General features: G+C 40.9%; 1 long non-coding RNA gene across 1 annotated transcript in view; it reads left to right on the forward strand.

Moving 5' to 3' along the window:
- The window catches only part of LOC142827637 (uncharacterized), a 29,165-nt gene extending 21,258 nt beyond the window's left edge, over positions 1-7,907 (forward strand). The window contains exon 3 of the long non-coding RNA XR_012902336.1: positions 7,793-7,907. This is a non-coding gene — a long non-coding RNA (uncharacterized LOC142827637). The remainder of the gene's footprint in view (positions 1-7,792) is intronic.
- The last annotated feature ends 16,468 nt before the right edge of the window (positions 7,908-24,375 follow it).

Here is a 24,375-nt window from a genome sequence, read left to right on the forward strand (position 1 = left end):
CCGTGTGGAATGCCTTTGATGGGTCTCAGTCCTGACCCCAGCAGACAGGACTCCCTATCCCAGAAAACATCCCCATAACTAGCATTAATTAATCCTTTGTTAGAAATCTCAGAGGCCAAAAACTGAATAGATAGTGAGTAAGTTGTTCCTAGTGGTGGCTTTCTGCACTGGCTCACAAAAGTGAGTGCCTGCCTCAGAGCAGACTTTCAAACTGGTGCTATGTTCCATTGTTAGATTTCACTAATCCAGTAACAAATGTGAACTTTCTCACTTTACCAGTGTTACCTTCACCTGGCAGCAAGGCTCTCTAGTCTATGTTGACATCCAAGTCACAAATGGTCAGTTACACTTAAAAAAAATCAGAAAATATTCAGGTTGCTACCAGTCCCAAGAGTACAGCCTACACTGTACAGGGTACATCTACACTGCATGGCTATTTCAAAATAAACTATTTCAGAATGCTTATTCCAACATGGCTTATTTTTAAATAGCACGTCTACGCTGCAAGGGAAGCCTCAAAATTAGTCCAAGGCAGGCTTCCCTAATGTAGATGTGCTACCTCAATTTAGAGCCCCAGAAGGCACTGGGGAGGAATAACTTAGAATGGCCTTGGTGAGGGGCTATTTCAAAATAGCAGCAGTGGAGCTTCTACCCATGCTTTATTTCGGAATAGGCATTATTCCTCGTAGAATGAGGTTTACAGATTTCAGAATAAGCCATCTGTTATTTCAAAATTATTTTGAAATAACAGACTGACTGTGTAGATGCTCACATTGTTATTTTGAAATATATATTTCAAATATTTCAGTAGAGATGCACCCTTACTTCAGGTTAATTTGTACCGTAGATCTTACACTACAAACAATGCCTGTAACTAATTCTATAATAAACTGTGTAAAGGCTGATTAGGAAAAAGAAATGTTATTTACAAGTTAAAGCAAACATACCCACACGAAAGAATTACAGTCAAAATCCTAACCATGACAGAGATGTTGTGATCTGTTGATTCAAAAAGTCTTTCAGAGCAAACCAAGGTTGACTGTGGGATCTCTGCTTTAGCATGTCTACTCCTGTGAGAATTCAAACAGCAAGTATGGTAGGCGGGGGAAGGCATTGCCTTCCCAAAGCACCAGCCTGGCCCTGCCTACACTCCGCCCCCAAAACCAGGCCATACGCCACCTGCCCTCCCTGGGTTCTGTAGCTGACGAGGCTCAGGCTGGGCATACTCCTCCCTCCCCATGCTCTGGGCTCCTCCCTTCCCTGTCGGGGGTGTGCAGTGCGCTGCCCTGATTCCAAGGGGTGGGGGTTGGAGCCTTGGCAGAAGGGGTGGGGTTGGGGGCTTGCCTCCCCAGCCCTACCTTCATCTACCACTCATGCAAATATATACAACTTTCCTGTGACATTGTTGGCTTTCACATTTACTCTTCCAGTCTGACACATGTTCCTTTGCAGGTAGCAACTCCAGAATGTGATTGGCCCATTCACCAATCCTTTATGTTGTGATGTTACTTAATGGCCCATTTAATCTTGATCTGCCTCCTGAATAGGCTGGGAAAGAAGTCCTGTGCCTGGATATACAAATGAAGAGCAAATATGTTCAACTGTAAAACAAAATGTACATGTTTCTTATAACAGATATAGACTTACAAGTGAGATTAACACATGCAGAAATTTGTAAGGATTTCATGGCCTAAACACTAAATACATTCTTATAAGATTAATAGTTCTTTTTTGAACAAAACTACCCAACAGATGAGCAGGTTTGGTTCCCAGCTATGAGTTTTGATTCTTAGCTACTGCCTATAATATAGCCTTGTCCACAACAGGCACTTGATTTGCTAGTATTAGAATGGTTTCTTTTAAGTCAAGAGCTAGGCATGTTGCTGCCACTTTCCATGCTACATGGGTCTTAAGATTCATTGTCTAAAGTAGGGAAAACAGCAGCATTTTAGAGACTCTAAACTCCCATACATCCATAAAGGGGAAAAGAAATGAAATTACCATCTCTTAGCTCATTTTCTCTCTCCGCTTTTGCAAATATAGAATCATAGAATCATAGAATAATAGGACTGGAAGGGACCTCAAGAGGTCATCGAGTCCAGCCCCCCGCCCTCAAGGCAGGACCAAGCTCCACCTACACCATCCCTGACAGATGTCTATCTAACCTGTTCTTAAATATCTCCAGAGAGGGAGATTCCACCACCTCCCTTGGCAATTTATTCCAATATTTGACCACCCTGACAGTTAGGAATTTTTTCCTAATGTCCAATCTAAACCTCCCCTGCTGCACTTTAAGCCCATTACTCCTTGTCCTGTCCTCAGAAACCAAGAGGAACAAATTTTCTCCTTCCTCCTTGTGACACCCTTTTATGGTAAAGGCAAAATTCTGACCTTACATGTGGATCCATGTTGGACACGGTAACAGAGTGAGTGGTGCCAGAGTGAGATAACTGAGGCTGAGAAGCAAAGTTCAGAATGAGACCTGAACTTTTCTAAACTCTGGGGGTTTTATTTAGGCTCACTTCTATTCTAATGTAAGCAGCTTGACATTTTTGTCAGAAAGTATCAACCACTGTACAGTGCTTTAGGACTAAGCATTTCCCTAACACTCAATCTTTCAGCCAAATATTGAAGAGCGAAAAAAAGTCACATGCAAGGTACTCAATAGAATCCTTTAGTGTGTGCAATTCAGTCTGTCGTTAACCTGCTTTCCTGACATTACATGCCTATACGCACTAGAGCAGAAAAAGTGCAGAAATGAAATGTGCTCCTCCAGCACTGTCTCCTTTTGTTGCTTTCCCAATCAGTCATACTACATAATAGATATGAGATAAATGACATCACCCTCTTGGATAAAGAAGTTCAGATTCTCACTAGATGCCTGGCATTCAGTGACTAGGCAGAGAAAGGGCTGCAGCAGGAGGTGGAGGGCCACCATCTGGACAATGTGAAATCTTGTGCCAGTGGAGCCCCAGGCATGGGAGAGAGGAAAAAAGAAAAGCAGGGTGGGTGAGATCACCTTGCTGTCTGCCTGTTTTGTTTTTGTTGCTGTGCTCTTCCAGAGAAGAAGCATTTGTAAATTATTCTGATTGTTGGCCAGCTGAAAGCAGGAGAGTAATGGTGATGAGGCTTATGGTTGGAGACACTGTGCAGGAAGTAGTGTGTAATGAGACCACCGTACTCCAGAAGGGCAGAACTGTGTATGCCTGATTTAAAACTTGGATTGCTTAACAGTGCCAGCACCTCTTAAGAGAAAGTCTTTGTTTTAACGTCCATCGATTATCACTTGCCTCATTAATCACCTTTCACCAAATATTTTCCTCTTCTGCAGTTATGATGTCCATAAAAGATGAGTCAGGCTGTGGTTTATGTAGCTATGCAACTGTCAGGATTTTTGTTGTTGTTATTCATGATACTTAAATATCTAGGATGCTGGTGTCTGCAGGAGCGAGCTGCAATTTTGTGTTCAGTTCAGATGCATCCTCTTGCAGATAAAATGCTCCCAGAGTCTTTGCCCCCCCCCCCCTTAATCTAGAATAAGTATGTGCAGAGGCAACTTGGGGGGGGATATAGGATCTCTTTCTCTTCGCCCCCCTTCCCCCCCCGCAATTGCATGGGCTCACCTTCTTACAGAGCATCTCAGCCAACAAGCTATGCTAGGCAGGGAGAGGCTGAATTAGGAGCAGAGAAACAGCTGGGAACTGCATGGAGGGGCTTCTGCATTCCAGGAGGGGGGAGAGATACAGTGGGCAGGGAGAATGACTTGAGTTGTTCTGGGGTTTTACCCGCCCCTCACTTTAAGAAGGCACGTGTTACCTATGAATGCGCTTACTCCTGCAGCTCATTCCAGCAGTATGATCAAAAGTGACAGTAATTTTGCTTTCACAGACTCTGGCAATCAATTGTCTTTCTGCACAGTTATTTGCAGAATCTTTGCAAGACTTAGTGAGAAAACAGTCCTTTAAGCACTAATAGAACTTCATGTAACAAACTAATTGGTGACTTCAGAGCTGGGACCAGTACCCATTACCTGTAATGATAAGTTAAGTAAACATTTTTTAAAAAGGCTTTCCTGGGTAATGAAGATTAATTAGGAAGTGCTGGATCTGTAACTACTGGATCATTAATGCCTTCTTGGGGGATGGGGGGAGGCAGGTTTCTGACTTCCCTTAAGGAAGTGGCCTTAGATCAATAAACCATCATTTGAAATGGGCACTCTGATGAACTGTCACCAAAAATATAAACTAACATTTCTAATTAAGATGACTGAAAGGCTGTAGGGAGATCACTTTCCTGGTATTTAGATATAATTTGCTTTCTTGATCTAGTCATTCTAGCTAAAGGCCTGGGTAGTACTACATAGAGACTTTGTTGATTGTATTTGGAGATGTTAAGATAAGTGGGTCTACAAAATTAGATTAGTTCCACTGCAAAAACTGTCACAATGACCTGGGGTTTTTTGAAACTGCATAAGAAAAGATTTTATAAATAAAACATTTGGATTTCTAAAATGGCTTCACAAAGTGCCCTGGGTTTATGCTTAACACGCTACCTCCTACTGGGTAGCAGCACTTACCTACTTTTTTCTAATTGAGGATGGGCAGTAAAAGAGTGTCTGCCCGCTAGGGTTAGTCCCTGACAGGCCGCCACCACTACATTTACTTGAGCCTCTGCAGGTATCAGGCAATTGCAGCTCCTGTTGGCCACACCTTGCCATTTGTAGCCAATGGGAGCAGTGGGAAGCAGTGCAGACTGACACACCACTTCCTGCCTTTTCCATTGGCCATGAATTGTGGCCGTCGAGAGGCCATCGTGGAGGCTCAAGTAAACACAAGGACTAATTCTGGTGGACCTGATGTGGCCCATGGGTTGGTATTTGCCCACCCCTGTTATAATTCTTTCTCCCCTGTATTCTGTTATAGATTCTCACTTACACTTGCACTGCAGAAGGAAAGAACAAATTGTGAATAGGTATTAATGTGCTTACTGGTATTTTTAGATTATAAAGATACAGGTAAAATAAATATTCAGACTTTATCTTAACATCCACAGACCTTTCATTCACCTTCCCCCATAGCCAGGGCCAAATTCATCTCTGCTGTAACCTTTTCACAGTGAGTGGTGTTTCACAAAGGATTATCTTGACTATGATTCTTCACTAATATGTACCCTGGAGGGGCTTTTTAAGTTCATGATAATTTCAAGAGGTTGTCCCTGATGTTTTCAGAGAAGGAGCGGAAAAGGTAGCTTTTATTTTTCCGTCAGGGTTTCATTAGCTTCACCTTTGTTTTTACTTTGTACTCAAAACATACACACAAAATGACACTAAGCCAAAAGTGATCCCTTTGATTGCATTAACTAAAAATAAGAGGCCAGCTTCCATTATTGTTAGGAAGCTGTAAAATGCTGTGGATGTGATTTATCTGGAAATGCTATTGAGCTTCTCTGACAGTGGCACACTCATCAATAACTTCTCTTGTTACATTTTTATGTCTTCTGTAAATAACCATGTATTTGCTTTATATCTTGATATGTTACAAGCACTTGTGGGGCAGCTTGCTTTGTGGAATAATTAATTGTAGTTTAAATAGGACTTCTTGAATAATGTTCTGCATTAATGTCATATAATCATTTCTCTGTCTCATTTCTGAAATATAGTACATATGAAAAAGGAGACAACAGACTTGTAACTGGTTATCCTAACTTCAGAACTTCTATAACACACACTGGTGAAATCTAGTAGGAGCCCTTTGAAAACACACTCTCTCTCTCTCTCTTCCCTTTCTCAGGCAAGACTGCATTGCACTCAAAGGTGTATGCTCATGCTACTGTCCTCCCCTATTAGGATTAGTGATCAATATGCTTTCCTCCCACCCCACACACTATTAGTGCAATTGGCACAAAATAGGTAGAATTAAAGGGGGGGAACTTGCCACTTTAAGATAGCAGCAATAATCTTAGCATGGAACATTTCCTTGGAATTAATAACTGGTTTAAGTTAATGATCCAATTAAATTTGGGCCATTAGCTTCTCCTGGCTGGTTATCAATCCCCCAGAAAATGCCTTACACCTCTACTACCACTGTTTAGGGTTATTGCATCCTTTCAATTCAAAGTCTATTGGAGGGAGAAGGACAGTAAGTACAGGTGATACTCTTTTTGATGATCAGCCAGTTCAGAATCACTCTCTCATTGATTCTGCAGAGAGAATCTCATTAACAGTGGAGGAAAAAAGTTACAGTAATAGTCATGTACCGATTTTCCCCCTTGCTGAACTGCATATTAATCGAGTCCATTCCATGGAAACTGATGGAGCTGCTCGTAGAGTTAAATACTGCTCGATGAACAAAAAGGTCTCAACCTGGCCTACAGAGAACACACAGATATTGATACCAACTTGATCCGACCAGAAAAGGGAATTTCCATTCCACAGGAAATTCCAAGATTTAACTTTTTTTTCAATTCTAAACTTGAACAGAAAGCCACATTTTCTGTGGCATTAAACTCATGACATTTTGGTGCAAGACTACTGATCCATTTCATTTTGATAATGTCAAATTGTTTTGATAAAAATGCTCCATTTTGATGTCAAAATATTTATTTTCTTATAATTTTAATAGCTGGACTAAAAGAATCAATTATAAAGTAGAAACATTTTTTTACTTTAGCCCATTCAAAGTAAGACAATTTGTTCGAACTTTTCCCCACAAAAAGTATTGTCAAAATTGGCACTTTCCTTCTAAACATGTCAATTTAAACAGAAGTTTTCTGACAAATAAAATATATGCTGGAAATGCTTTCTGATCAGACCTATTACTAACATCTGCTTGTTAGTACTAAAAGCTTTCATGGCTGATACCCCTAGATTTTCTTCTACCATAGCAGTTTATTCAGCACTCCAAACTGATTCCTTACTTAGGGAAAGCTTCTAAGTATATGATGATATTCTAAACTGCAATAGAACTAACAGTCCTCCAGACCACACTACAAGGATTGCTTATGGGGGGTTGTGCGTGTGTGTTGTATTTTTTTTTTTGTAAGTGGAAAGAGAAAATATATTTTAACCAAATAATACTAAAGAAGCTGATAAGGAAGCAAAGCAAAAAATCCAAGGAATGATATGAATTATACAAGCATAGAAGACAATGCCTCTGTACTTGGGCTTGCAAAGCTTTGTAAGCTTTGAGGGACAAATTAAAAAAAATCTGGCCATTTGAATTACACTTGAAAAGTATGAGTACTTTACACTGATGCAAATGAGCATTTGTGCACACAGCCAGCATTTCCTCTTTCCAAGTAGACAACGGCACAAAAAAAGCCATTTTCAAGTGTAACCCCTAACTTTGTAATGTGCAAAGTCACAGGTGGGTATTCTGGATGGGTACACTGGCAAATTCCGGAACCACACTCACCTGTGATTTACATTACCACTAAATCAGGATGGAAGAATGCCTGTATTGTATTGTTATGAAGTAAAGCTTTTCCCACCCACTAGCAAAGTGACCTCAGCGCTAAGCTGCTGGATATAGCAAGGACAATAAAGATCTGGAATGGCCTGAAACCTGCAATAGAGATGCTATGCTCCCTTCCCTGTGTAATGCTCCCACCCTGGGGTTTTTGGGGAGTTGCTAGTTTTTTTCCCCCTTTGATGGGTTTGAAAGGCAACAGAAAATCTATGGAATCTTAATCAGCTGGACCAACTAAAAAAAAATTGAAAAATGTTTTAAATGTTTACGGAGTGCTATTTCAGACTGCTAGCTCAACATGAACACTGTAACCTCATTCCTCACAGAAGCCTTCATCCAATGCATCATAGGGAGAAGATGACTCCAGCTTCTATTCATGCTTCCTTGGCAGAGCAACTAGAAATGGGTACAAACAAGATGAAATACAAGTGTCATCCTCCAGACTGAATGCCATTTTCTCCTTTACTCTTGAGAGAAAACTTTTAAAAGGGAGCATGAGCACTGAATGCCTAAGAGTCCATCAGGTTACTGAGGTCATTTTGCTCTGTGCTCCTTCCTACAGCCATACAGATTTTCAGGATTTTGCTGGTCAGTTTCCTGTTTAAAGCAGAAAATTGGTGACATATCTTAGCATAATAGGTGTGTTTATGAACCGTACAAGGCCCCACCTTCAATAAGGGCATAACAAGCATCACACATTGAGTTATCTTCTCACAGAACTCTCAGGTCAGGCATTTGTGCCCTGTCCCTGGAAGCAGTGCTTTCTCCCCTCTCCACCCTCCCCATGGTTTTTTCTCCAGCCTCGCCACTTCAGTTTCCTACCCTAGACCCTCACTTTCACACCTAAGTCAAGGCTTCTCACAGACCACATTGGCCTTGAAAGATGAGCCTGGATGTCTCCTCTCTAGTCTGCAACATCAAGAACCTCAGCAATTCAATTGCCAGACAAAGGAAAGCTTTGACAGTTCTCTTACCCCTGTTCTACACGATGGGATAAGTTCGAATTAGGATATGTTAAGTTGAAGTATCTTAACTCATATTTTGGTAGTGTCCACACTGCAGGAAGTTGAAGGGAGCACGCTCTCCCTTCGACTTCCCTTACTGCTTGTGGAAATAGAACTACCAGCATCGATGGGAGCACCCACTGTGTTCAAATTAGCATGTCTTCACTAGACCCACTAATTCAAACCCCCAAAAGATTGATTGTGGCTGCTTCAGTCTCATCTATAATGTAGACATTAGCCTGAATGACTCTTTGGGTCCAATTACTGAATAGTTTCTGTAGTTCCTTCTGTGATAATATTCCTCCTGGGTGTTTATATGCCAACTAGCCCATCATAAGATGGGATTTTCAGGTCTCTCCTCCACGTCGGTCTTCTCTCCTGAGCCTCCAGACTCTCGCTCTGTGTCTGTCTCTCTCCTCCTCCTCCTACTGCCTCTCCCCCTCTCTCTCAGCTCCCCTCCACCTTCTGCCTCTCTCTCCATCTCTTTCTTTCTCTTCTCCCCCTCCTGCCTCTCACTCTCAAAATCCTGTCAAGCTGGAGGACTTCTTACTCTGACTCCTGTAATCCTCATTGTACGAAGAGTAAGGGAAGTCAGAGGAAGAATGCTATTTTTCAAAATAAGTGCTGTGTAGACAATCTCAATTTTGAAATAAGCTATTTCAAAATAAGCTATGCAATTGATGTCAGTCAATTTGTTTAGCTTATTTCAAGTCAAGCCCTGCTATGTAGACATCCTTATTGTTTAACTGTTAAGAGGGTTGCTAATCCCCCTGTCTACTATGGGCTGTTTGGGCTCCCCTGCAGTGGCCTGGCCGAGCGGCACAGAACTCAGCTGAGCGCCATGGTGGGAGGCGAAGGGGGGTGGAGCAGTGACGTACACGGCTGGGCCCCGCACATCACCGCCCCACCCCCCTTCCCTTTCCGCTGTGGCGCTTGGCTGAGTTCTGCGCCACTCAGCCAGGCCGTGGCGGGGAAGCAAGCGGCAGCAAGCTTCCATTTGGGGTCCGCGGTCCCCATGCAGCACAGGTCCTGTGCTGCATGGGGACCGCGGACCCCAAATGGAAGCTTGCTGCCGCTTGCTTCCCCGCCACGGCCTGGCTGAGTGGCGCAGAACTCAGCTGAATGGTGCAGAACTCAGCCGAGCGCCACGGCGGGAGGCAAGAGCACCCCTCAGAGGCAAGACTGTAACGCTACCGCGTTAAAGACTCTCAGACATTGGGCTACTATATATATGATAATACCTCATGTTCAAGACATTAGCACATTTTATCACATTAGCACCCATACCTGCACTATGCACAGACAAGCCCTCAGAGCATATCTTCAGAAAGATTCCTGGGACCACCAAATCTAACCTTCTCAGACTTTTACAATGCTAATGAGAGTCATACAACTAATTCCCTACTTGCTGCAAATAAAGTATTCACCCTGAGGGACAATTTCTGATTCTGAAAAAAAGAGAGGGAAAAGACCCTTAAAAATCCTCTTAAAATCTCAGTGCCTTTTGGCCAGTTTCATGACTCTCATACTAAGTTCATTTTATTCATTGACAGTGATCCTTAGGTAGGTTGAATTTATGGGTGTCCATTTCTGCTCACCATCTTCATGCAGTCACAAATGTATCCATCAGAGTAATTAGGACAAATGAGTGCCTCGGGGAAAAAAAGGGAGGAGAACATCTTGCAAATGCAAGTTCCTGAGTTGCTTTAAAAAGGGGCAGGAGTAACACTTTATGGCTTTGCACTTCTTGTGGAAGTGATTTCACAGTATGTCATTCCGGTATGTGCTTTGGTAAGAAAGTGAAACAGCTTTCAGTGCACAGAGAGATTCAAAAGTTTACAGAGGAAGAGGTGGTGTTTATCAGCATGCTGACAGAAAATAACTTTTCCTTTTTTTCTTGTGCGGATCACATCACAAGATGCATCAAGGGGTACTGTGCGGCCACAAACTGTCAAGTGTATGAGCAGTGAAGCAACAAAAGCCACCTGCTTTCCTTGTAATAACTCTGACCAACTACCAGAATAATGTTGCTACTGCAGGCTTCATGTCATCTTGTTATAATCATTTCTTCATGTGACATTTCACGGGGGCTGTCTTGTCGCAGCAAAATCTCATCACATAAAATTTGGCTACGCATATCATCGAGCATGATATTTGGGCTTAGATATGTCATTTCTATTACTCAGTACAAGAGTCTGGCTTTATGGTTTCTAACTCCAGGCTCCCTACATGGAATATTAGCCTAAATTGTCCATGTATGAAAGTCCAAGTTAAAATTCATGACAGAAGATGTGTGACCAGATCTAACCAGATGAGATGTCACTATAATCAGACATCATAAATTGAATTCAGTGTCCCGAATGAACCTTCCATACAAGGATTAGGTAGTATCATGCTACATGCAAAATAAAAATATTTGTAGACCAAAAGAAACTCATGACTCTTTGAGCAGGACTGGCACAATCCACTTAATACTGTATATAAACATAGCAAACAACCCAAAATTTTCAGTGTCTTATCAACATAATGGAAAATGCTGAAGTAATTGCAGGGCAAATAATAATTCAATATTAATGACACCAAACTTCATAACAGAGGTGGAGCTGGGATGGGCTTCCTTTGCCTCCTGACCACTCTGTGCCAGACATTTTTTAGTCTTAAGTATTTGAAGCTTCAGAAAAACAGCCCATAGTGGACAGGGGGATGAGCAACCGTCTTAAACAGTTAAACACTAAGGATGTGTCTACACAGCAGAGCTTGACTTGAAATAAGCTACACAAATTGACTGACATCAATTGCATAGCTTATTTTGAAATTGTCTACACAGCACTTATTTTGAAAAATATCATTCTTCCTCTGACTTCCCTTACTCTTCGTACAATGAGGATTACAGGAGTCAGAGTAAGAAGTCCTCCAGCTTGACAGTATTTTGACACTTATTTCAAAATAACTGCCTGCTGTGTAGAGGAGGGCTACACTATTTCGAAATAACGCTGTGTAGACGTACCCCTAACGACCAGCTATTGTATGATGTCAGCAATTACTGATTTGTATACCCACAGCACGCCCTAACTACATAAGGGCAGAGGTTGGGCTAAAGCAAAAGCAATCACCTCCCACTTCTCATTCAAAATATGTATGTAATCCAAAATAAATCAGACCTGAATACCTAAATCATTCAGATTTTTATCCCATTCCATCTTAAACTTATTCGCATCTTGCCACTTCTAAGTCATGTTTGTGACTGGGACAAGAAACACCAATATAACCAGTTAGACTTACCGGTACCTTTTTTTAAAGCTGCCTAAAGGTGTTAGGAACCAAAATACCATTAAATTTCAATAGGATGGAGTACCTAAATCCCTTGGTTCCTTTTGAAATATCTCAGAACTGATTTACACTTAAATATTAGATCTATCTATCTTACTCAGAGCTGTGACATTTTGTGCACTGAACACGACAGTTAGTTCAACTTACCCTCCAGTGTAGATACAGCTGTCAAGAAAAGAATTCTTCCAGCAACCTAGCTACTGTCTCTTAAGCCTGGTCTACACCAGGCCAGAAAGGGTTACAATATGCAACTCCAGCTATACAAACTAGGTAGCTGGAGTTGGCTTACTTTAAGCCAAGCGTTGGTGGCGTCCACACTCCAGGAGGCTGATGGCAGTGTTCCCGCTAAGCTGGACAGCCGCACAGCTTCACAGGCTCCATGCACAGAGCTGACTGACTGGGCAGGGCTGATGAATCAGCTGTGCTACTTTGCAGCTTAGAGGGAACACTGGCCAATGGGAGCAAATACTCCCATCGGCTTCCCTTACTACTTGCAAGGAGTACCGGACGCCAGTGGTACTAGACCCCCTGTACTAGACCCACTAAATTAAATGCCAGAAGATCAACCTCGGGAGTGTCACTCTTCCAGTAAGTATAGACGTGCCCTTAGAGGGGTGGATTACCTACATCGATGGGAAAGCCCTTCCATTGATGTCAGGTGCAGCTAAACTATGGTGCAGCTGTGCCACTGTAGTACTTGCAGGTTAGTTATAGCCTTAGCCTTGAATATTTGTTGATGAGAAGAAAGAAAGGCACAAACTCTTTCAGGTTTTTATCCATGAGATTATTCTTCCTCAATCTGTGCAAACCCCAGAGGTTTGGATGGGCCTGATAAATGCCTACATTTTTTTAGTATTTATCTATGTGACCTTTCTGCCAGGTGAAGCCAGCAGCAGCCAGGTCCAGGTTCAGTATCTAGGGGTTCCTCTCCATCAGACCAACACAGAACTGGCTTGTTCTACCCCCACCTTGTAATCTGGAAAATTCACACGCGACCCATGGGTGCCTCTGAGAGGCAATGCTTCCCCACTTGCAAGCATAGAGTCTGAGCATAGAAAAGACACTTTTAACAATGGGATAGGAAGTAACTTGGCATTAATTTGGGAAAACACCAAAGAGTTTATAAATAAAAATCATGAATAAAAATCATACCCCAAGTAGATTGGGTAATGTCATTTTCCTCACAGGTTCTTAAGTCCAGCAATGTAAATGTCCCCTTCACATTCCCCACCCCTCTCTGCACCTCACTCACAGTTGCTGCCATTGGTCAAAGTAGACCCAGAGTTCAGAGGTACATTCACAAAGTTCATGTCCTATCCTGAGTAAGGGGAGGTAAAGAGGCATCTTATTCACTCCAGCGGTCACTCACCATCCTGCCACTTCGCTGGATATTCATCTCATCTCTCTCCTGCTGCTCTCCTGGCCTTTCTTGGTGTTCTCCTGGCCACTCGTTACACCTCTGCTGTCTGCTTGTGGTATCTCTCTGCTGCCATCCTGTTGGCTGCTCATCACATCTCTCCATCACTGCCCTGCTGTCTCTGTCATCTGTTTAGTTCTGTTCTTTGAAAAGGGAAGCAGGGGGGAGAAAAGCTTCCCTTGTCCAGGCGGGGGTGAGGGAAGCTATACATCCCTCGCCCCTTCCCCTCACAGGGCTTTGAAAGTCCAGCCACTGCATTAGCAAGATTCTTTCTGCTAACTGTGCATCCTTTCATTTGGAACAATTTAGCACAGTCCTACTTTTCTATATACCCACAAAATTACAAACATGGGTACCATATTTAGCTATCCCGCATTTTTACAAACCTACCTGGTTTGGGGTCACAAATTAAGTTGATTACAATGAGCAAACTACCACTCCATCTGCTGAATATCTAACAAATCTAAGCAAAGCAGGAGCTAATTGTATTTACATAGACACACCCAGGGTCTCTCCCCACATCTAGCTAGCTATAAGGGATGCATTCCTTCAGGTCCTGCTGGCATCTAAATCAGGAAATTTCATCACCTTTGGGAATTCACTCATGTTGACGTCATCCTCTGTGAAGGGTCATAAAGTGCACGGTTGACATGCAGTCACCTTTGCTGAGTATAAGCAGCTGACAGTCAACGTGTTTACATATTGTTGCACTGCAGAATGGTTTGCAGATTCCTTAATCCATAGTACAGCCTCTACAAAAAATCATCTATAAGCTTGAAAGCAAGCAGAGTAGTCTGCTTCACTGACTAGAAAATGCACTGAGCGGAAGCTGCTTCTCAGCTTTTCTAAAGAATTGATTTGTTCATTTCAAAATATTTTTATTTCTGATCTGGAAATATGATAGCTGACCGTAAATGAAGTGCATAAAGATCCATGAGGGTATTAGCCTCTGGAATATTATGGATAATACCTTTACCACAAAAAGTCATTTGTTTTTCATGCTGAAGGCTTTGAAATATGGTAAATAAGTTTCCCCTGAAAAATAGAGGATTAGTAGAGACCCAAACATTGAATTTTCTTACTGGCAAACTGTAGTGGAGTAAGCATATTATTCCGAGTTGTCCCTGAGCAGAATTCTTTGTTTAGAAGGCAAGTATTTCTGCTTCTCTGTTTGTGCTACCAACATATAGAGCACTGAGTGTTGTTAAGGGTTAGATTGAAACATCACTAGATAATGATAATACCAATAATAACAAATGGTTCTCTTCCGTGTATATATTCAGAGTCACATATACTTTCTACAATGACAAAAACATTTTGCTACCTTTTTCCCAATAGCACTGAAGAGCGAGTGCAATTATGAGAGTCTTAATTCCATTTTGACTCTGAGATCATCAACAGAGTCATTATTTATGTTTCAATTGATAATCTTTATTACCAGAGGGAACACAGCTTAACTTTTGATAGCTCCTGTGAAGGCAGGCTGGGCTGGTAGTTAGAAAATAATAATCTTCTCTCTGTAAGCAAAATCAATGGAAGTCAATGAGAGAATAAAAATGGAACTAAAAATACCAGTTACATATGCCATGAGAACCCAGTGATGCCTTGTGAAAAACTCTGTAAAATTTTCTCTGTATAGAATACCTTTAGTCTTGGATATTTTCATAAAGTGGAGAGATTGCAAAGCATATTACATCTTTGCTGAGCAGGCCAATTCCCTGCCCTCCACCTCACCATCTCCTTATAAATGGGGCTATATTTGGCATTAGAAAACACTAGCTCAGTTCATTGCATCTTTATGTAAGCATTCTGAATGTTTTAAAGAGGTGGATTATCAGGAGAGTGAGTAAATTGGTTATGTGTGTTGTCTTATGAGTTTTATAATGCGGTTTATGAAATTGCTATGCTTCTGATAGGGCAGATTAAATTGCCCATCTGATTGTTAACTTCAGTTATTGCTGCTTCAGTTCAGCATAGGCAAATTCTGATGTAAGCAGTTGCATGACATAGCACAGGGGAGTGCTTTAGATTCAAGCTGAACTAACATGCTACCATAAATAACTTAAATCCTTAAAAAATTAAACAAGTTTCAACTCATTAACAAAGAACACGTATAAATTTAACCGTTCTAGCAACATTTTAAAATGAAATAGTTGATAACACAAGAACTCCAACTGCCACCCTTATTAAATATATGTTAGCACACTTATCACAAGATTTGCTGCTCACTGCTGAGGTGCCTCCTTGCTCCTGCCTTTGGAAAATAGTTCCACACAGACTGATGCCCCCTTCTGTCTCTCATTTGTACTGCATCTTATGCTCCATGAGTTGCAGTGCTGCTTCTTCCTAATTCAGCATGCTCTCCCTTGGTGACATTTGCCCTCCTGCCAGGTGACAAAGCTTTCCCCCTAAGTTCCTCTAGTCTGTCTGACTGGGTATTGCTACCAGTCGTCCTTCAGTCCAAGGTGGTATTGCTTCCTCAATGGGGGTAGGGTAACCCCGACTCACCCACTACTCTGGATTCCAGCTCAGGGATGCTCAAATCAGAGCTTTGGCTGTGCACCACTCCAAGCCTTGATACCATCTCCTGGACCTTTTCTTCTTCTACCTCTATCAGGCTTCTGCTACACAGTCCTTCTGTGTAAACCCTGCCTTCAGAGCCAGGATCCCAATGCTTCTTCTTTTCCCCTGGGTTTTCTCTTTTTCTCTCTAAGGGCTTGCCTCCACTATGACAGGGATCAACGCTGCAGTGATTACAAATTTAAAATAAAAGAAAACGCATAGCTAGTTCTAACACACTAAAAGTTATTGCTAACTTACCCTTAAACTGTTCTTATTTTGGCTAAAACTACAAGCCAGGGAAGATCTTTTTTCCATGGGGTCTCTGGTTAGTCTCTTGGGTGTGTCATGCCAGCCAAAGACAAAGAGCCTGAAAACTTTGCATCTTAGACTTCCTTTTGGGCAGAAAGTCTTTGTTTCCACATTCTAACCTTACATGGAAAATTACCTGATTAGATCTTCCCAATTAGAGTGGTCACATGTCATCCTAAGACCAATCACTGCTTAGACTTAAAGGGCAAAAGACGCTGTTTATAAGTGATCACCCAGATATTAAGGTGTCCAAGCACTGGAAACACCCTTGCTGGTTTACATGTGCACATTTAAAACCATAAACACTTCCACATGCATTATTTCCAACTTTGCATTCAAGAGTGATACATGCATCAAAATAAGATATACAGATCCAGCAGATTGAGACATTAAGATTGATAGGTTACATGAAGTATTTTGTCCAAAGCATCTTTGAGTTATGCATATGTCTATCCATAAGACAATTTCATCAAGCATGGAGGGGATCTGTCACCACTGTCCTGTCAAAAGCTGAGCTATAATATTATATTATATTTATTATATTTATATTGTGGCGCACAGCTGTGTATGTAAATAGTTAAAAGATTGACACGGCATAGCTTTAGAAGAGTGCCAGCTGGGTTTGCTGCTAGGGACAGAGTCTGGCAGTTCAGTCATTCTCAGTAGCCCAGTGCTGGCCAGTTATATAGTTGTCAGTGCTGCTCACTGCTTAGTGAAGGCTGCAACAGCTGTTCTACTATGTTATGAGCCATGATCCTGAAGATGCTGTGCCCACAAAGAATTTGTAGCAAATTGGATTTGAAAAATTTGGTAAGAGGTTTTAACAAGATTGTAAAAAGAGAATCACAAGTATTTATAAGCTGCAGAGGGGTAGCCAAGTTAGTTTAACTGGAAAAACTTAAAAAACAGCAAATAATCTTGCAGCACCTTAAAGACTAACAAAGCACGTAGATGGCATCTAGACTGGGCCAAATTTTGGAAACAAAACCTCTTTCTAAAGCCCCCTTCTTTCTCGTGGAACGAGGAAAACAGCTGCTTCCAAAAGAGCGTGTTTGCTCTTCCGCCAAAAAAAGGGGAAGAGCAAACACGTTCCCTGGATGTGGCAGATTTTTTTCGGGAAACCTACAGTCTAGCCATACCCTGACTGCTAAAGTAATAAACCTCTGGTTTATTAATTAACACCTGACTGCTAATGTTAACAAATACCTCAAGAGGTACTGAAGTTTATTTCTGAACAAAGACTTACAGACAACTTTCCCAACATCTTCATTGTTCTTCAAGTTCTCTTGACTCTTCCAGTTTCTGTTGCTAGTCGGAAGCATAACTTTTCAAAGTTAAAATTGATAAAAGGCAAACCTTTGTTCTTCCATGCTGAAAGAGAGACTTGTTGGACTGGTCACCATCTGGATAGAAGACAAAATAGCTTCAAAACTTTGTCTCAAACAACCAATTGCCCAACTTGCAAAAGCACAAAAAGCAAAGTTCTAAATACTTCCACACATCAATGGCCTAGTGCAAAAGAGTTATAACTCTCACACAGCCTTCATTCAGTATCAAGGAATAAAGATTTTCATAGCTTCTCAAAAATCATTTTTTAAGAAGGAAAACAATTGCTGTTTCAAATGCAACTATTTATAGTGATGACCAGAAGCCCTGTGTACAACTCAAAACAATTAAAATAAAGTGTGAGCTACTGGATGGTTTACTCCATACAGTATAATTATGTTAGGATTAATGAAAAATAGAAAAAATCAATAAAAATACTTTTTATTTTTATAATACCTTAATTACCAAGATACAATTTTATTCTAGCCTTCTCATTTTTCTCTGTAGTGAATGGGGTGGGAGAGGTCCCAAATCATAGTTCACTTAGGGTTCTAAAAACCCTGTTTACACTACAACCCAAGGTGGATGTGCCAATGTTCCCTCTAATTATCTTGCATCCACGGACAAAATAAATTTTGTTACATACACTGAGGCATGAATGGTTGTGCACCACCAGTAAAAACATATGGTGTCAGCTGTGGTCTCTGTGGGTGCTCTGCTAATCAGCTGGGCAGCATTTGAATGTCTCCTAGGTGGTTGCCCAAGCGTTCAGCTTACAGGGGACATTGGTAAGTGCAGCACAAGTACACATACGTGCATTAGCATGACTAAAAATTGTAGTATAGATGTGGTGCAACAGGCTGTACCATCCTGACCAGCACCCTAAGTATAAACTTACATTGATAGCCTGTACTGAAGCTGCTATTTGTATCTGTTCTAGCCCGGGTAAAGGCTGGATGCGTATGTCTATCTGTGCAGCAATACCTTAGATTGCAGTGCAAATATACCTGCAGTGAGCGCTATCCTTATACAAGATTTTCTTTCTCTCTCCCCCACCCTCCATTCTGGTTCCTTTTGTGCTGCTAATGTAGTGCAAAGATGCTAGAATCTGTGCCTAGTTGCCCAGCAGAGAATTCCTCAGTGAATCCCTGATAGCCTCCTTCCCCTCTGTTGCATGGATCTTGGTTGAGGAGAGCCTCTGATCTAATATCTCTAAAATCTAACCTAAGGATCACAACTTCTGCACTCTTAGCTGCTAGCAATGACCACTGTAGGCAGTGTGTGAACTCAGAATCCAGGTGTCCATAGAAAAATATCCACAGAAAAATAGTGGGTTCAACACTAACAAACATTTGTCAAAAATGTGTTTTCATAGTGACGGTGGCACCTGTGTACAACACGCACTGATACAGAGGTGCTGATTAGTCCCTGTTCACAGAAAGGCGGTTATTTTATTAAAGAGATAGCCATGGGAAAGGGATGATGTTGATACAACTCCTGTGACAGCACTCGTGGCAATCTATCAAACAGCTGCTTTGAAGCTCCAAAGCAATTTAAATTGTGCATAGTTAATAATTGGGAGAACGCTTCTTCCTTCTGAGAGTGCCCTGAGGAGTAGGCTGGGAATTCTTGGTCTCCCCCACTACACTAAAATGATTTACAATATAAATAAAGAACTTAAAGAGATGCAGGCAACATATGAATCTACTTAGATAGCATATGCACTTTCAATGGAGGTTGGGGAGGTTGAATCCCCACCACATCTGCCCCACCTGCCACCAAGTATAACTTTAAATTAAGTTACATGACCAAAGCTATATTTTCTTTTAGGACTCAGGAATTTACAACGTTTAGATGTAAAATTGGGAATGGACTGAACGATACAAGTTGTTGGTAATACAATATGAAGTCTTTCTCTGAAAAGTCACAGTGCAGAAGAGAGCAAAAGTTCTTAGTAACTTATTACTGTGTCAGCCTAAGTGAAATGAGTTAATAGTCTCAGTCCAGTTCCTACAGGGTAAGTCTCTTCACCACATCATCAGAAGTGATGCAAATTAGCTCTCTTGTTGATGGTGTCAGAGGAGAGGCCAAGAACGGAATGAAGATGGAGAACAAAATACTCTCTAATGACCAGATATGTCTTCAGGGCTGGAGCAGACTGGAAAGAGAGTGTGACAAAGCTTCTGCTGCCACTGCCTATGCTACATTAGGAATCAGGGCCTGCAGCAGAGCTAGTTTCTGGGCAACCTAACAAATGCAACTTACCTGCAGTAGCCTGCCTGCTTGGATATGCTGTCTGAATGGTTGGAAGAGCCAATAGACCAGCTCACAAGCCCAGCAGCAGCAGCGGTATCATGGCTGATAGCTCCTGCACTTTCTTGGTTCCTGCTTCTGCCTTGTCTCACTCCAGGTAACCCTGATCTCACCCTTAATTCCAGTTTCTGATCTCTGACTGCAGCTCTGACCTTGGCTGTGGCATCTGGCTTCTGACTCAGATTCTGACCCTGGAATCTAATACCTGGATTCCAGCTCCTGTTCTGGCTCCCATCACGAGGCCCAAGAGCCCACATCTCAGTAATGTGACAAAATATGCCTTTCCTCTGGATAAAGGACTTCAATATACTTTTTAAAAATATCTCCTTATTGAGGAATAATGATACATTTTACAAATAATTCACTTCAGGGTATCAAGACTAAAGATCATGCTGATAACAGGTTAGGTTTTGGTATATTTGTGGAGCAGTTGAATATTGATGTAAACTGATTCTTCCTCATATAAAATATTTAAACAAATATTAAAGACAGAAGTTAAGGTGATCCTTCTCATCCTCTTTGCAACTTTCTGTGGGGATTCCACAGGGCTGTGATCTTGGTCCCATTCTCTCCCTCTACATTTTAAGTCTAGGTAACTTCAATTTGCAAATACAAATTCAGCTTCTGTCTCTATGCTGATGACTCACATATCTTTCTCACTACTCCAAGCCTGTCGTCTGTCCTAAAATTTTTGCCTTTCTCTAACATCTCCTCACAAATATGTAAACATCAACATGACGTAACTTTAAACAAGCCCCTCCCAAAACCTCAGCATTACTTACTCTTTCCATCACAGTAGACGATACTGCTCATCAATCAGGCCCATAATCTGAGGTGACCTCTCTCTATGTCCTCATATCCAGGCTTTCTTTAACTCTTACCAACATTCTCTGTAATATAGCTTTTTCTGTTTGTCCACATGGCTAAAATACTCATCCAGGCTCTCATCTCACATCTTAATCACTGCAACCTCTGCCTCACTGGTCTTGACAAATGCAATCTTACTCGACTCACATCCATACAGCATGCTGCCACAATGACATTTTCCTTCTTCATCCTTTCACGGGCTTCCCCTTTTCTATGGTATTAAACACAAGATTCTTGTCTTCACTTTCAAGCCGTTGATAGCCTATCCTCACCCTTCTCGTCAACTCTCATTCACTTTCAAGATGTTGATTCTCAGCTCCAATTAGCCCATGACAGCAACTTCCATCACTTGCTTGTTACATTTTCATTCGTAATCTACAAGCTCCTTCTGCCTGAAAACATCTCCACATAAAAATCTGAAAAGTAGACTCATTGCTCTTCAAACCTCTCCTTTGCTGTGATGTCTAAAAAATAAGTGTACTGGGTGGGTCACTGGCGCACTGAGTCTATCAGACAGACCAATAGTGTCTCCTTCTTTCCTGGTATTCCCCTATCTCTCTGTCTGTCTGCTGTCTCATGTTTTGTACTTAGATTATAAACTTTGCCGAGCAGGAACCATCTTTTTTTTCCTGTGTCTTGTACAGTGCCTAGAACAATGGGGTCCATGTCCATAATTAAGCAGCAGGGGAAATGAATAAATAATTATGATTTGTATTCCATGCCAACTGGTAGCCAGCCACTTGTACAGTTATCTTAAGTTAAGCAGCGATCATCATCAGAATATTGGCAAGTGTTTATTCTTTACATAAATTATAAATTACAGCACAACACTGACACAGCACCCACATTGTATGTGTCTACTCTAAACTCTTAAAATCTTAGATTTTCTAGGGTCTAACTAGTCCTGGACTCCTGAAAATTTTTTTTTTATTTAATAGTGACATCCATGCAGGTCCCAAAAAATACCCATTTGACCTTCCAATAATGGAGCTCTAGAAAAACTTTGCTTATTATATGTGATGTAGCTCTGGAGATTTTAGAGGGAAGATGAATTAAAGAATAAAAAAAAAGATACATCAGAGATCTCTCTCACACATCATGTCTCTTAGGAAAATGTGCAAGAAGTAATCATGTGAAATGGAGATTAGGATTTAAAAGGGAACAAAGATGACAGAGTTCTAGAAGTAATAGCAAGAAGATAGCAACATTAACCTAGAAAAGCTCAAGAAGTGGAAAATAAAACTGTACTCATGAAATGAACAATGGTGTCCTTGCTCCTGCAGAAAATAAAAGAGGGAAAGGACCCTAGGCAATGATGGACAGAAGTTGGCAGCAACGATGATTCTTTTTAGGAAAATGAATATTCTAAGGGATGTAAAGCAAGAAAGAGAAACAGCAATTTGAAGGAGCAGTAGCGATGAGATCCCCAGAGGGGAAAGGGATAGAAGGAAAAATGCAGACTGTCAGTATGCACTTAGGTATTCCTGAAGGAAAGATAGTAACAATGAGAAGATTTGTTTGATTTTTGTGGGGAAAATACATTCTCATTCAATTCAGACAAAATAAATATATATTTAAAGACAGAGATAGTATTAATCTGTGGCCTGAAATGTTTTTCTCATAATTATCCAAGGGCTTTTGAATTCATTAGTAGACAGCCAGAAAAGAAGACAGTATTGAATACACACCCCCTCCATAGTAAAACAAGAAAGCAAGCAAAGATGAGAAAATGACTTGGATTCAGAACATTGCTAGTGCGATCAGGAAAAGCTGAAGGAAAATTATTCTGAAACTGAGAACGAATTCTATATTCCTAACCAGTAGACAGTTTCAGAAATCTTGCATGATCTTTCATTTTCTCATGCCCATAATGTTTATCACACTCTCATTCTCTTGAAGTCTTCATAATCTGAAATTTTTGACCTGATCCAATGTTGCTTTTTTTTTTACCTAAATTACCGACTGTATCTGTGTGTCATAATCAGAACTGATGTCCTTATAAAGAAATGCACTGCTTACTCCAACTATACACCATGAAGTACCAGTAATAAATTTCTTTTACATTAAAATAAATTACTACAGTTGTCGTTATCTAGTCTCCATAATTTAAAATGGCCCCATATTTTGCCTCTGAGATTTGTCACATGGGAAGAAGGCATTAAATGTTCCGATTATTGGAGAAGAATGAAGACTGCCTGTCTGCTCATCCAACCATACACAATAGTAGCAGGCTTTGGTCATCTCCTGAAATGCCTACCTATTTCATTCATTCTCTTCTATTATCAGAAGGTAACAGGAGAAGGGTGATCTGTGAATGGCAAAGTGAGACCTTACAATGCCCTTTGCTTGTGTTTCCAATTGTATGTTCTTCAGAGCAATAGACAACGCATGTCATGTATTTGAGAAAAGGAGACTGAATAAAACATTTTATTTTGTTTTGTTTTATTTTATTTTAGTCAGCCCTGAGATACAGGAGAAGATAAATCTTTAGTTTAAGGAATACATCTGTCAAAATTAGTTGTTGTTGTTATTTATATTACTGCAGTGCTTATGGGCCCCAGTAACGGAGCAAGACCCCATTGTGCTAGGAGCTGCACATACCCATAACAAAAAAGACAGACCAAGAACTATTTAGGCCAGTTTGGAGGCAGGCACATATGACAGCTTCTTCTCATTGGCATGAGGGAAAGTACACCTAGAATCTAAGGCCTTTCCTTGGTATCAATAGTAGGAGGTAGGTGTAATCCTCTTGATGGTAATTAGAAGTTGTCACCATCTCACATTGCCTTTAGTATTGTTTGGAGAGGGCTTGTGTTGGACATCAGATATGAGGCAGCAATATGGCCAGGTAAGAAATTTGGCATGTGATCATGGTACCATCTACAAGAAAATCATTCTTAAAGAAAATGCACTAAGCTAACACAACTCAAATGCCAATATGATTAATATTTCCATTCAAAGCTCCTGAAATAGGGGTTGGTCATCAGATAGCCAAATATCATTACATTACTATAAATGTCCATTTACCCTGGGATAGTTTGACTAATTTGATATGATAATTTACATCAATGTTGTTGTAGGTTGACAGCTTAGCTAATGCAGCTTCTGTGCAATACCGCTTTATTACATTCCTGAACTGTCAAACACTGACTCTCTGCATGCACACACATGAATGGTTCAGGAACTTCCGTATATTTGAGAGCCTGAATGATGAAAAAATGGAAACACAGTTAAAAGCAGAGGTAACCAAACCAGATTAAACTTCAATATTTGCACACTGTTAATGCCAGTAATTTTGATTCTTTTCAGTCACAAACAAGATAAAGGTCAACATGAATGTGAATCATACTATATCATGCAGCACTTGTTCACCTGGAAACTGGTTTGTCAGCATTTGTTACATAGAGCAGCTGCATAACGGCACCAAATAAAAATCTGTGCAAATTTTGAATCAAGTAAATTCTGAGCTATACATTTATATATCTGCAGTTTTACATTCGAAAATCCCTGCCTATGAGTGTTGTCTGCTATTAAAATAAGGCCAATCACATACATATAATGGTCTGTTTTTATTCTACAGTGAGAAAGTTGGTACAGAGCATCAATGCAATGATTTATTTATAAATATACATAAGCAGGATCTGAACGAGCTCTCTCATGACATCTAGTGGTGAGCTATGGGGAAAGATTTCAGGAACAGACCCACTTGCTCTGCCTAGGTGTGCAGCATGATGGATCTGCTTGCCAAAATGATAGTTTTTGGGTTACAAATTATGGTAGT

Source organism: Pelodiscus sinensis, chromosome 3, assembly GCF_049634645.1.
Source record: "Pelodiscus sinensis isolate JC-2024 chromosome 3, ASM4963464v1, whole genome shotgun sequence".
Lineage (NCBI taxonomy): Eukaryota > Metazoa > Chordata > Testudines > Trionychidae > Pelodiscus > Pelodiscus sinensis.